Source organism: Carya illinoinensis, chromosome 7, assembly GCF_018687715.1.
Source record: "Carya illinoinensis cultivar Pawnee chromosome 7, C.illinoinensisPawnee_v1, whole genome shotgun sequence".
Classification (NCBI taxonomy): Eukaryota; Viridiplantae; Streptophyta; class Magnoliopsida; order Fagales; family Juglandaceae; genus Carya; species Carya illinoinensis.
The window spans coordinates 7,382,266-7,396,246 of record NC_056758.1 but is presented as its reverse complement, the minus strand read 5'-3'; positions in this window follow the sequence as shown (position 1 = coordinate 7,396,246).

Below are 13,981 nucleotides of genomic sequence, written 5' to 3'. Positions count from 1 at the left end.
AGCAGCTTCTATTTTGTCTCCCATATCCCCCTCCAAACATATGATGGTGCATACCCTAATTTAGCCCCTTTAAAGCTTGTATCTGGGCAGTAATTGGCCTTGAACACTTGATGAAGTAAAGTATTTTCTTCTTTCAAAATTCTCCACCCTGGCTTGGCTAGTAAAGCTTAGTTGAAAAGCTGCAAATCCTTAAATCCCATCCCAACATTGGCTTTTGTTTCACACATATTCTTCTAGCTCACCCATCTTATGTTGTTTTCATCTTTCTTCTTCCCTCACCGAAACTTGGCCATAAGATTTTATAGTTTAGTGCATAATGTAACAGGCAATTTAAAGCAACTCATGGTATAAGTTGGAATTGATAAAGCAACAGTTTTAATCAAAACTTCCCTACCTCCTTGAGAAAGCAGTTTTTCCTTCCATCCCTTGAACTTAGTCCACACTTTATGCTTCAAATCTAAAAAGGCATTTTTCTTTTCTTTACCAACCATAGGAGGGAGACCTAAATGTTTCTCATATTGTTGGTGATGTTGGACTCCTCAGAAAGCCATGATCACTTCTTGTAGACTATGTGGTACTTTTCTGCTAAACACCATATAAGTCTTCTCACAATTCACCTTCTGTCTAGAGGCTTGTTCATAAATTTCTAGCAAGTATTGAATATTTAAATTGGTCTACAAAGTTGTCCTGCAAAAATGAACAATGTCATATGCAAATAGAATGTAGTTAATCTTGGGTGTTCTTTTACATATTTGTATCCCATCCATTTGTTTATAAACTATTGTTTCCTTCAAAAGTACTATAAGGCCTTCAGTACATAATAGGAACAAGTAAGGAGAGATGGAATCCCCTTGCCTCAAACCTCTAGTTGGATACACAGGGCCTTTAGGCTCTCCATTCACCAAAATTAAAAATGACAGTCTTTACACACAACATTATCAACTGAATTCATCTAGCCTCAAAACCCATTCTCTTCATCACCCGTTCTAGAAAATTCCACTTCACATGGTCATAAGCCTTACTCATGTCAAGTTTCAAATACATGAATTCTTACTTTGCACCTCTCTTTTGCCTTAAGAAATGTACCAGTTCATATGTGATCCCCCTTTTTAACTTGTGTTTTTATTAAAGGAATATTTTAATTTAATTAAAATAGCAGTTCTTTTATTTTAAATTATCGTATTTTAATTGAACTTATTTAGCTGTGAAAATTATTTTGTAGAGCTTTCTTAATATTAATTATTGTTTTAAGTTTAATTTGCTATTTAATTTATTTTAGTTTATTTTCAGATTTAAAATTTAGTAATTAGTTTTTACTAGTTATTTATTATATTTTATCTAGATCTAGTGTTTAAATTATTTTATTCGTTTTATAGCTTTTAAAGTTGCTTTCGTTGGATCAGTTTCTGGACTCCAGAGGTGAGGACTGGACCTCATTTCTTTTCTCCATCTTTTTTTTTCTCCCCTCTTTCTTCTCTCTTTTTCTTTCTTTTTCTTCTCTTTTTCCTCCGATTTTTTCTTCCCATGCGCACGTCTCTCTCTCTCTCTCTCTCTCTCTCTCTCTCTCTCTCTCTCTCTCTCTCTCTCCCCCCTCCATTTTCGTCGTTTTACTTCTGCCGCCGTTTACCAGCACCATGCATCTCACCACCCACCCAGATTACTTCCCCTCCGACCGATGATCATCCCCACCTAATTGCACCTCCATCCAAATCACCATTAACCGCCATGAGCTCTTCTAAGCCACAACGTCTTTTCCCTCCAGCACTGTTGTCGTTCCACCTCTGGCCACAATCACCGACCTATTGCCGTCCTAAACCACCCATTTTCAGCTCCGATTCGTCGTCGTAGCAGTCCCCATGACCACACTTTCCGTTTTGAGATTCTTGGCCTTCTACGACCATTTTCGCCGCCACTCATGGCCAACCCTCACTTCCACTAGCTTCATAAACACTTCTAAGCTATTCCCTATTAATCACAAGCCTTGGTTCACCCTCATTCAAAAGTGGGTATTTTGTAACCCACGCCACAATGTTTTTACACTGTTACGTTGCTTTTTCTTCGCCCTTTTCAACTTGTTGATCCTTCGAAAATTGTTATATAGCACTGTAAATGTTTTTTCAAACTTCATTTTAGATTTAAATATATTATTACTTTTACAATATATTGTGACTGGTTGGTTATTCCGGACTGAGTCCGAGGAGTTGGGGGTCAGATGGATTTGAGGAATGAGTTATTTGTTTGTTGTTGATGTTGAGAATTGTTGGATATTTTGTGTTGTATCATTTGCATCGCATGGTGCATGCATGTACATGTGTTAAATTGTGAGAACTGAGTTTTCAGGCATAAATGAATTTTCGGGTGCGTGTGTATAACGACCCTAAGCCGGGATGGGACAATATCTTGGTAGAGCTCCTCTGGTCACTCAGAGTGGATAATACTGAGTGACATTCCCTGGATTATCGCTGGGCGACGACCGGATCGTACGATATAGTAACGCTGTCATGTTAACTTCGTGGTCCCTTGGCTAGCAGGGACTAGAGAATGGCCTGATCTAGGTACACGTTGGGCGCGAGATTGGGTATCATTCATTTAGATATCACATGTGTAGTCATTACCTGCAGTGTGGTATAGGAGCCAAAGTGTGCGAATGATCCCTAGGGAAGATCATGGTGCATGCATTAAATTTGAAACTGGTTTTGGATTTCGGATATGGGCCATTTTCTAGAAAAATGACGAGTTTGATTAAAGGATTATTTGTGAGCCATTTTATGGGAAAATGGCGAGCTTTTATATGTGGGCTTTGTGATCCATTTTTCTGGAAAAATTGTGGTTTTCTCATGTTAGACCATTATCTAGGATAATGGCGAGAAATTGTTTTAAAGGAATTTATTGTGGGCCAAAAAGGAGATTTTGGCATGCGTGGAAAAATGAGGATTTTTGGACCATGGCATTTGGCATTTGTTCATGCATATTGTTGAGTTTAATATATTTTTATCTTATAGTGTTTGGATTATTACTTACCTGCGGCACCATTTTTTGTACCGTAGATTTTGATGCAGAGGTTGAGGAGAAGGAAGATGAGCCCGAGAAGGTAGCTCCGCCAGAGTTTTGACTTAGAGTTGTTTTATGTTGAAAATTATCTCTACTGGTTTTTATGTTATGTAATTTGGATTTGAGACTTATAATATTTTATTATGTGTGATTTAAACGAGTTTGTATTTAAATAAAAAAAAATTATGGTACTTAGATGTAAGACTTTTATTATCAACTGTGTGGTTTTATTATACACTTGTTGCATGTACACACACTTGGCACTTGGTGATGGGATGTGTGACCTGTGTTGTCATCATCCTGACGTCTCGATTTTCACGTATCCGTACGTGGAAGTTAGGGGAGTCACAGGTGGTATCAGAGCAGTTCGGCTCTGCGTAAAACCACATGTCCCATAGGTGGTGTACCAGAAAATTTTATAGGCTTGATTTGAAATTATTTTATTTATCCAATTTGAATTGTGTTTATTTAATTTGATTCGATTTTATTTGATTTGAAATTAATTAATTAAATTCAAATTTATTTTATTTAATTCCATTTGATTTAATTGATTTTGTTTGATTTGAATTGAAATTATGTTATTTTATAGTGGATTTTATTTTATTTTATTTTATTTTGCTTTGTTTTATCTTGTCCGAAGTTGAAAAGTGGGTTAAGGGTTACGCTATAGCATGAAGATGGTATGATCGGGAATACCATTAGGTATGAATATTTAGTGTAGTAGGCTGAAATTTTTATTGATGTGGTTTGCTTTTATAATATCAAGGCTTGAAGGGAACGGCATGGTTTAGGCGATCCTTGTGGGGTAGGAACTCAAGTCATAATGAGGAAGGGAAATAGCTTTAAGTCTCTTAAATTGATTGAGGTATTAGGTTTTGTAGAATTTATGTAATGAGTCTGTAGAGTAGGAGATTGTAAGTTCAACAAACATCAAGGATAAATTTATGGGAATTTCATTTAAGGTTTACGGTTTTGTGGACTTTAGGAAATGATTTGTTTTCATTTAATGATTTAGATTTTGAAAGTTTTGGGAGGCGATTGTTTTATTATCGGATCTAAGGTCTTTGATCTTGTTATTTCGGAGAATGATCTTTAGATGATCTAAGGTTTTAGGATGACTTGATGGATTGGTTTATAGTAAGATTTGAGTTTTTGACACGCAGATTTGGTATGCTAACTCGATCTACCCTATTTGATTAGTCTGTAACCATTATCATAGGGGTGATCAGAGTTAAGTTTTTTATATGGAAATTTTCGAGGAGTGTATTTTCTGAGGTTTAGGGGTATTGCGCTAGTTCAAAAAATGGTTATTATTATCTTGAAGTTATAGTATTCCTTTGCGTAGATGGAGGTTTCAATCCTTTTAGAGTGCAATGATGGTCCTAGATAGAGTGCGCATACTTGGGTTAGATGGCTATTTTTCTGATTTAAGCTGGGGGGGAATGTTGTGGTTTAGTTAAATCCATAAGGACGAAGGTAGGAGCCGTGAATGAACAGAGGTAACAACTAATAAGAGCGCAAGGAATCTAAGGTTAGAATTCTATAGGATTTACGGAACGAGTTTATGGAACCTCAGGTGGTAGATTCAACGAGCATTTGAGGAGTTGATTAAATTGGAAGTTTTAGATTTTTGCCTAAAGCAATTTGACGACATTTTGTAAGTTAATTTGTCTACAACCATTAAGACGACAATTCATCTAATGTAAGCAATCGATGTATAGATTTTCAAGAAGAGATTTTCTCTATGAGACTCGAAGGTAATATTTTTGCTGACTCATGAAGAGGGTTGTATTTTTAAAAAGTTTTGGAAAACTTATGGTTTAGAAGATGCTTATTCTCGAGTTGGGGGTTATAGGGTTAGTAGATTTTAGGAAATGATTCTTTTTAGGTTTTAGGACTAAGGTAGTGTAGGTTAGGAAATAATTTTGTCGATCCTAAAAATATAGGGCCATCCAAGGTGTTGGAGATGGTAGTTTATGTGTTGGTTTTAAATGAGTGTGTTAATTTGAGTGTTGGTATTTTAGTATTTTTGGGTTTGAGGCTGTATGTTCGGCCGACTCTTAGGAATGGATTTTTGTATATTTAAGGATATAAGTTGAGCAGATTCAGGAATAATTTTTATTGACTTGAGGATATAAGTCTAGATGATGAAAATTGTAGCAGTGGATCACTTGAAAGTTAGATGATTATTGGTTTTGGCTAAGAGTGCATGAGATCGATGCGTAGTAGTGGTGAGTGTGTATGGGTTTCGGAGAGTGCTGGTCCTAGTCTCACTTATTTTTGATTTGGTGGAACTTGAAGAGGAATCGGTGTAAGAATATTAAATTCAAGAGATATATTGGCTTTGAGTTTTTGGTAAGATGATCAAAGTGTATAGTGGAAATGGGTTACCCAATAGAATGATGGTAGGCAATGATTGTTATGATTCTTCGCAGGAATTAATTGTGACTTGAGTTCACTTAGGAATTTAAATTTAGAAGCTATATTGTGTCTTAGAGACTGAGTGTCTAGTGGGAAGAATTATAGACATTATTATTTAATTTGAAGAGCGTTTGTTGGGTCACCATGTGTGGTGTATGATAAAATCTTGGAAGTTGGAACTTAGGTATCAACGGTGGATAATATAAATGGATTTAGGAGGTAATATGGCTTTAAGATCCAAGAGTATTGTACAATAATTTTGAAGGATTGAATATTTGAGTAGTATGGCTTGTCTTGAGGTTTAATTGGGATGTGCAATTGAAGGAACTAGTTGTGTAGATACTAACTATGGAAGTAGATGTAGGTAGGCGAGTTATCAAGAAGGTTTCAATAATGTTTTGGTGAGTTTTATGGTGGTTCGTATTTAGATTAGTCATTGTCAGGTTAGATGATATTAGAAATTTAGGTGATGAGCTTTTAAATATAGATTGTTAGGTAAAAGTTTATAGTCAATCTTGTGGGTTGGTTGGTATGGATTCGAGCCTTTTAGGTTATCTTCCTTATCTGAGATGTGGTCGTTTTATTTTGAGATGATGATGCTTGTTTTCATTTTGGGATGTTGAGGTTGATGGGTATTGATTTTTGTCAACAATCATGGATATATTTTTGCGGAATGTTGATTTTGATTAAGGCAGTGATGGACAACTGAGAAATGAGTGATAATTTATGGTTTTTGGAGGTATATTATTTTCTATCGAAATGTGGTAAAGGTTTTCTTATGAGTAGGTATTGATTGGGCTTGTACTTGATTATGTTAATTTATGAGGATATAGCATTTATGTATTTTGGCGAGTTAACAAAGTGCGCGTGAAAGCATGATTTTTGGAGATACTTAGATATTCAAATTTTGTGTTGATTTTGACGAATTAGTAGTGATTCAAATTTTTAATAGGAGATTAATTATTTGGTCGTGCAAATTTTGTTTATTGATGGTTAACTTTGGAAGTGGCTATTAGGTTACCAAAGTTAGAATAAAATGAAAGTTTAGAAGGTAAAACATAGACGTTGATTGATATTAGCAATTTATCATGTGAAGATAATAACCATTGAAATTTATTGGGAGTTATTGATGATATGTATCTCTCAAATATGTTCTGAGTTGTATCTTATATCCTACTTTGGTGTTTATATTTGACCTCACAAATTTCGAGGACGAAATTTATTTTAAGAGGGGATGTGATATCCCCTTTTTACGTTTGTTTTTATTGAAAAAATATTTTAATTTAATTAAAATATTAATTTTTTTTATTTTAAATTATCGTATTTTAATTGAACTTATTTGGCTGTGAAAATTATTTTGTAGAGCTTTCTTAATATTAATTATTGTTTTGAGTTTAAATTTCTATTTAATTTGTTTTAGTTTATTTTTAGATTTAAAATTTAATAGTTAGTTTTTACTAGTTATTTTAGCTAGATGTGGTATTTAAATTATTTTATTCGTTTTATAACTTTTAAAGTTTCTTTCGTTGGATCAGTATCTGGACTCTAAAGGTGAGAACTGGACCTCATTTCTTTTCCCCATCTTTTCTTTTTCTCTTTTTTTTTTCTCCTCTCTTTCTTTTCTCTTTTTCTTTATTTTTCTTCTCTTTTTCCTCCTGTTTTTCCTTCCCATGCACACGTCTCCTCTCTCTCTCCCCTTCATTTCTGCCGTTTGCCTTCTGCCACCCAAAGCTGCAGTTTGTCTGCGCCGTGCATCTCACCACCCACCCAGATTTCTTTACCTTCGACTGGTGATCATCCCCATCAAATTTCACCTCCATCCGAGCCACTGTTAACCATCACGAGCTCCTCCAAGCCACGGCGTCTTTTCCCTTCAGTGCTGCCATTGTTCCACCTCTGACCACCATCTCTTCATAGCTTATCACTAACCTCTTTTCGTCATAAACTACCCATTTCCAGCTCCAATCCATTGCCGTAGCAGCCCCAATCCATCGTCATAGCAGCCCCCACGACCACACTTTCCATTTTGGGATTTTTGGCCTTCTACTGCCGTTTTCACCGACACCCATGACCAACCCTCACTTCCACTAGTTTCATAAACACCTCTAAGGTATTCCCTATCAATCTCAAGTCTTGGTTCGTCTCCATTCAAAAGTGGGTATTTTGCAACCCACGGCCATAGTATTTTTACACTGTTACGTTGCTTTTTCTTCACCCTTTTCAGCTCATTGATCCTTCAAAATTTGTTATATAGCACTGTAAGTATTTTTTCAAACTTAATTTTATATTTAAATATATTATTACTTTTATAATATATTGTGACGGTTGGTTATTCCGGACTGAGTCTGAGGAGTCGGGAGATCGGATGGATTTGAGGAATGAGTTATTTGTTTGTTGTTGATGTTAAGAATTTTTGGATATTTTGTGTAGTATCATTTGCATTGCATGGTGCATGCATGTACATGTGTTAAATTGTGAGAACTGGGTTTTCAGGCGTAAATGGATTTTCGGATGCGTGTGTATATCAACCCCAAGCTAGGTTGGGGTATTATCTAAGTGGAGCTCCTCTAGTCACTCGAGAGTGGATAATACTGAGTGACATCCTCTGGCTCTGGGCGACGACCAAATCGCACGATACAGTAACGCTGTTGTGTCGACTCCGTGGTCTCTCGGTTGGCGGGGACTAGAGGATGACTTGGTCCATGTACGCACTAGGCGCGAGATTGTGTATTGCTCGTTTAGATGTCACATGCGTAGTTGTTACCTACAGTGTAACATAGGAGCTAGAGTGTGTAGATGATCCCTATGGGAGATCATGGTGCACGCATTAAATTGGAAACTGGTTTTGGATTGAAAACTGGTTTTGGATATGGGCCATTTTCTGGGAAAATGGCAAGTTTGATTAAAGGATTATTTGTCGGCCATTTTTAGGGAAAATGACAAGATTTTATATGTGGGTTTTGTGATCCATTTTCTGGAAAAATAATAGTTTTCTCGTGTTGGGCTATTATCTGGGATAATGGCGAGGAATTGTTTTAAATGAATTTATTGTGGGCCAAAAAGGAAATTTTGGCATGCGTAGAAAAATGAAGATTTTTGGACCATGGCATTTAGCATTTATTCATGCATATTGTTGAGTTTAATATATTTTTATCTTGTGGTGTTTATATTATTACTTACTTGCGGCACCATTTTTGGTACTATAGATTTTGATGCAGAGGTTGAAGAGGAGGAAGCTGATCCCGAGGAGGCGGCTCTGCCAGAGTTTTGACTTAAAGTTGTTTTATGTTAAAAATTATCTCTACTAGTTTTTATGTTATGTAATTTGGATTTGAGACTTATAATATTTTATTATGTGTGATTTAAACGAGTTTATATTTAAACAAAAAAATTCTGGTCCTTAGTTGTAAGACTTTTATTATCCGCTGCGTGATTTTATTATACACTTATTGCATGTACACATACTTGGTATTTGGCGATGTAATGCGTGAATCGTGTTGTCATTATCCTGATGCCTCGATTTCCACGTGTCCTTACGTGGGAGTTGAGGGTGTCACATCATAGGCAAGCAATACATCATTAGAGATAAGTCTTCCTAGGACAAAAACAATTTGTGAGGGTGAAATTACATTTGATAGAATGCACTTCAGTTTATTTGCAAGGACTTTTGAGATCAACTTGTAAACTACATTGCAGGATAGGCCAATAATCTAAAATATTCTTAGGTTGTCACTTCTTTGGGATCAAAGTCATGAAAGTATGGTTTATTTCAGTTGGGAGTTGGCCACTATTAAGAACCTGCAAGATAGCCTCTGTGACATCCTTTCCCACTACAAACCAATACTTTTGAAAAAAAATTAGTGACATGCCATCATGATTAGGTGCATTTGTAAGGTTTATTTGTTTTAAGGCCAAATAGACTTCACTGGCACAAAAAGCCCTTGAAAGTCTTGCATTCATTTCTATATCAACCCTTCTTGTCAAACCTTCCAAAAATTCCAAGTTCCCAACCTGGTAAGAGGACTTGAAGAGAGCATTGAAATATTCGAGGATGACTCTATCCCTACCCTCATTCTCCTGCCAGTTGAGTTTGTATCACCCTCTTTCAACCACAAGGCTTTTAACCTTTGTCTTTATATTATTTCATCTCTTTCCAGCCCTTTTTGCACTTCAGCTCTTGCTTCTTTTTGTTCAGTTCTTCTGGTATGATGGGAATCCATACTAATTGGTGGGTTTGGGTGTTAAGAAGTGTTGAGGAGAGTTGTGAATAGTAATAAAAAATAGGTAAAAAATAATAATAAAGTAATGAATAGTAATAAAAAATAGGTAAAAAGTAATGAATAGTAGTAAAAGTAGGTAAAAAGTAATAATAAAGTAATGAATAGTAGTGAAAAGTGTTAATGAGAGTTGAGGTACTCTTGATACCCAAAATCAGTGTTTTAAGTTGAGACCTTCTCTAATTCTTTTCTGACATGATCAAAACTGATTTTGTTCCATACAAACAATTTCTCAAGACAAATCTATATTTCCTTCATTACTGTATTCATTTCATATAGACCTGATATTCCTTTCTATACCGTCTCAATTACTTCTTTACACTCTTTTGAATCCACCCACATTTTCTCAAATCTAAATACTCTCTAGCCTTTTGTTTTGCCTTAATTAGTAGCTTGGGTGACTGTTTTAATTATATTACTATTTTCTTTAAGGTAATGATATATTTACAAATTTTTTATGATTATTTTACAACTTATTTTATAATTATTACTATTTTGTGAAAGTTAATGATTTGCTTCCCACTCTATTTAATATTATACTGTAAAAAAAAAAAATTGTAAATAGATCATTTTTCCTGTACAAATTTTTTAATGCTAAATAGACCGAGCGTCACCATCCAAATTTATTTCAATCCCAATCTTTGAACCTAAAATCAGATCCTAACAATAACATAAGTCTTCTATAGTGGATATCTTTTAGATCATGAAAAATTTATATCCGAGAGCCATCAATCACATTTTTATTTGAGTTTTGTTATATACAAACACAGTTATGTATTAATCTGTATATCAATACTAATTTATTCATATTTAAAATTTAAATTAATATTATTTTTAATAAAATTTATTTTTTAACTAATCACATCACATTAATATACATATTAATATATAATTATACTTACAACTATATTTTTCTTCTTATATACAATAATCTCTCATAGGTTAAAAATCCAATAGGTCAATAGGGGTTGTCAGCTAGGGGGCACGTGGCATGAAGTTAAAGCAGGGACCATCTCCTTCAACTCTTCTTAATGGTACATATGAGCACAATATCCGCCATAATAATGAAAATCAACACCACTTTCAAGGTCCTTTCAGTTCTCAGAGTAGTTTGTAGTGCGGGCAATGACAATTTCACTCATATACCAAAGTACTACAATTTGCCTTTAATTGTCCCATTTTCCAATGACAAAAGTATCACAAACTACTCATTTCAGAATCCATAAATGGGTCCTTTCGCTTTGATGCGAATTTGATCCAAAATGAACATTCCACTCACGCCTTCTTTTGCATAATAACATTTATTTATTTATTTAATTTTTTCTCTTCAAATTTTTAATATAAATATATTTAAAATTTTATTACGTACAAATAAAGTTATATACTAATCTACATATTAATATTAATTTCTTCATATTCAAAATTTAAATTAAAATTATTTTTAATAAAATTTATATTTTGATCAATCACATTAAATTAATACATAATTATAATTACAACTAGATTTTTTCATATATTTATAAGGCTATAATAATAATAATAACAGAAAAAATTACTTTAAAAGAACACTCACAATTTTTTTACTATTTATAGATAAAAAAATGTCTTAAACTTTTTACTTTAAACATTCTTTTAAAACTTTTTACTTTAGAACATCCTTTCAATGTTTTCATAACGACACCTGTTCTCTTAACTTAAAATACTAGTCATATCTAGTAACTTATTTAGATTGCATGATTTAATTTAAATCAAAAATTTTAAAATCGGAATCGACACGCATTTAAAAATAAAATAACTATTTAAAGATAGCATATTCTAGTTTGGCACCTAATTACTTGAATATCACATACTAATTATTTAATTAATTAAGGTCGTAGCGAGTACTTATAAGATTTAGGCCAAGTTTCATTATACAGATTAGATGAGAAACCTCTGAATAGTAATAAAATAATTTGTGAATAATAATAAAATGATTTGAATTAAAGTGTTTAATGAGATTTTGAGAAAAGAAAAAAAAATGGAATAAAAATATTATAAAATATAATAGTTAGAATATAATTTTTTAATATAATTTTTGTTTTGAGATTTGAAAAAGTTAAATTATTTTTTATGTTTTGTTTGAAAATTTAGAAAAATTATAATGATTAGATGAAAAAATTTAAAATTTAAAATTTAAAAATCAAAAATTGAAAATTGTTTATTTTTGAATGGCGTGCTGATGTTGAGGTAAGATGTGATGAGACCATATGAGCCTTATTATAAGATGAGTTTTGTTACGTACAAATCAAATTACATATTAATCTGTGTACCAGTGCTAATTCCTTAATATTGAAAATTTAAATTAATATTACTTTAAATAAAATCTATTTTTTAATAATCACATTAGATTAATGCACATATTAATGCGCAGTTGTACTTCTAACTAAATTTTTTCTTGTACGATTCATTCAAGGGTAAATCTTTCATCAAACAATCTTATTGATCGGATTGCATTTATATATTATAAGATTTGAAAGTTGAGTTGAGATGAAAGTTGAAAGTAAAATAAAATATTATTAGAATATTATTTTTAATATTATTATTGTTTTAGAATTTGAAAACGTCGAATTGTTTATTGTATTTTATATGAAAATTTAAAAAAATTATAATAATTAAAAAGATGAGATAATTTTTTTTTTTTTTTTTACCCTTATTCCCATCTCAAGAATTTAGCTCCATGTAGTCCATTTAGCTTGCTCCATCTCCTCGGATAGCTAGCTTGTATCATCTTCTCATGTGTCTTTGTTTATGAACACATTACATACAAAACACGACATGGAAAAATCACATGATTTAATACAAAATTGGTCGATATGGTTTGTCTTAAAGTTAATTGCCCATTGTACTTTTTAATTGAATATTTGCTCTATATAATGACTTTAAGTTTGATCAATCATCGGTCGGTATGTCACTTTTCTATCAGTTAATTATTGGAAATGCGAAAGAAAGAAGAATAAAGCATTAAAAAAAAAATAAGGAAGTTAAAAGAGGCACATAAAGCATAAAAACAAAAAAATAAAAATAAAAGCTTTAAAGAAAACAAAGTGTATAAAATTTAAACACAAAAAAATATAAAATGCAACAAAAATTCTATATGTAGTTGTTACGTATTCTTTTATACATTCTATTAATGCGAATAATTGCGTCATTTTTTTAATATAAAATAGTTATTTTGATAAATTATATCAGTGAAGTGTATAAAAAATATACAAAAATCTCTTTATATATAAAAAATTTCAAAAAAAAAAAAGAAAAAAAAAAGGAAAACATAAAACAAAAAATAAATCTGAAATAGAATCATGGTGATGGTGGTTCTGATGGACCACCTCTGTGAGACATTTGGACCACCTAATAGTGGCCTGCAATATGCCACTATAGTGGTGGCCGCTCAATAGCCACCCCTAGCTAGTTGGCACTCCAGTTTTTGCACCTTTTTTTTTTAAAAAAAGGTTTTTACCTTTTTAAAAAGAAAGTTTGTTGGTTTTTTTTTTTTCTCGAATTTAAGTTTTTAATCTTTTTTTAAATTTTTTTAATAATTTTATTAAAATGTTTTCGGAATTAATTATGCAATTATTGTTTATTCTAAAAATTTAAATTGATGAAAAGAGATAGATCATCATTTGATTAGTTTGTATTATATTATTAACACTCTTTTTCCAAATTCCTATTATCATAGTATGCAAAATGATTACTTAAATTAATATTAAAATAAATTTTATTATTTAATTTATATCTTAACATTAATATGTAATTATTTTTAACTCTTTATTTTCTCGTAGCAATTCTGAATTGTGACTCAACGATCGATTTTACCAAATTAAAACTACATGAAACCAAACAATAATAATCAACTTTTTTTAATTAAAACCCAAAATTATAAATTAAACTATAAAAATATTTTGAAAATTATATATATATATATATATATATTAATGACCGTTGAAATTTAAAAACAAAATGGCACTAGAGGAACAATTTAAGACTTACATATATATATGTAGTGGAGGTTTCAGACATATTCAAGAGCCGGCATTTCGACGTCACCAAAGAACCTGCCTCCTTTACCTACGAGTCTCAGTCTGAATTGACAAGTTAGCACAAGAAGAAGCACTTAAAAAAAGAACTGAAACATGATGATCAGCTCAGATCATTAATTATTTATATATATGACGTGAGATCAGTTGTTACACTTC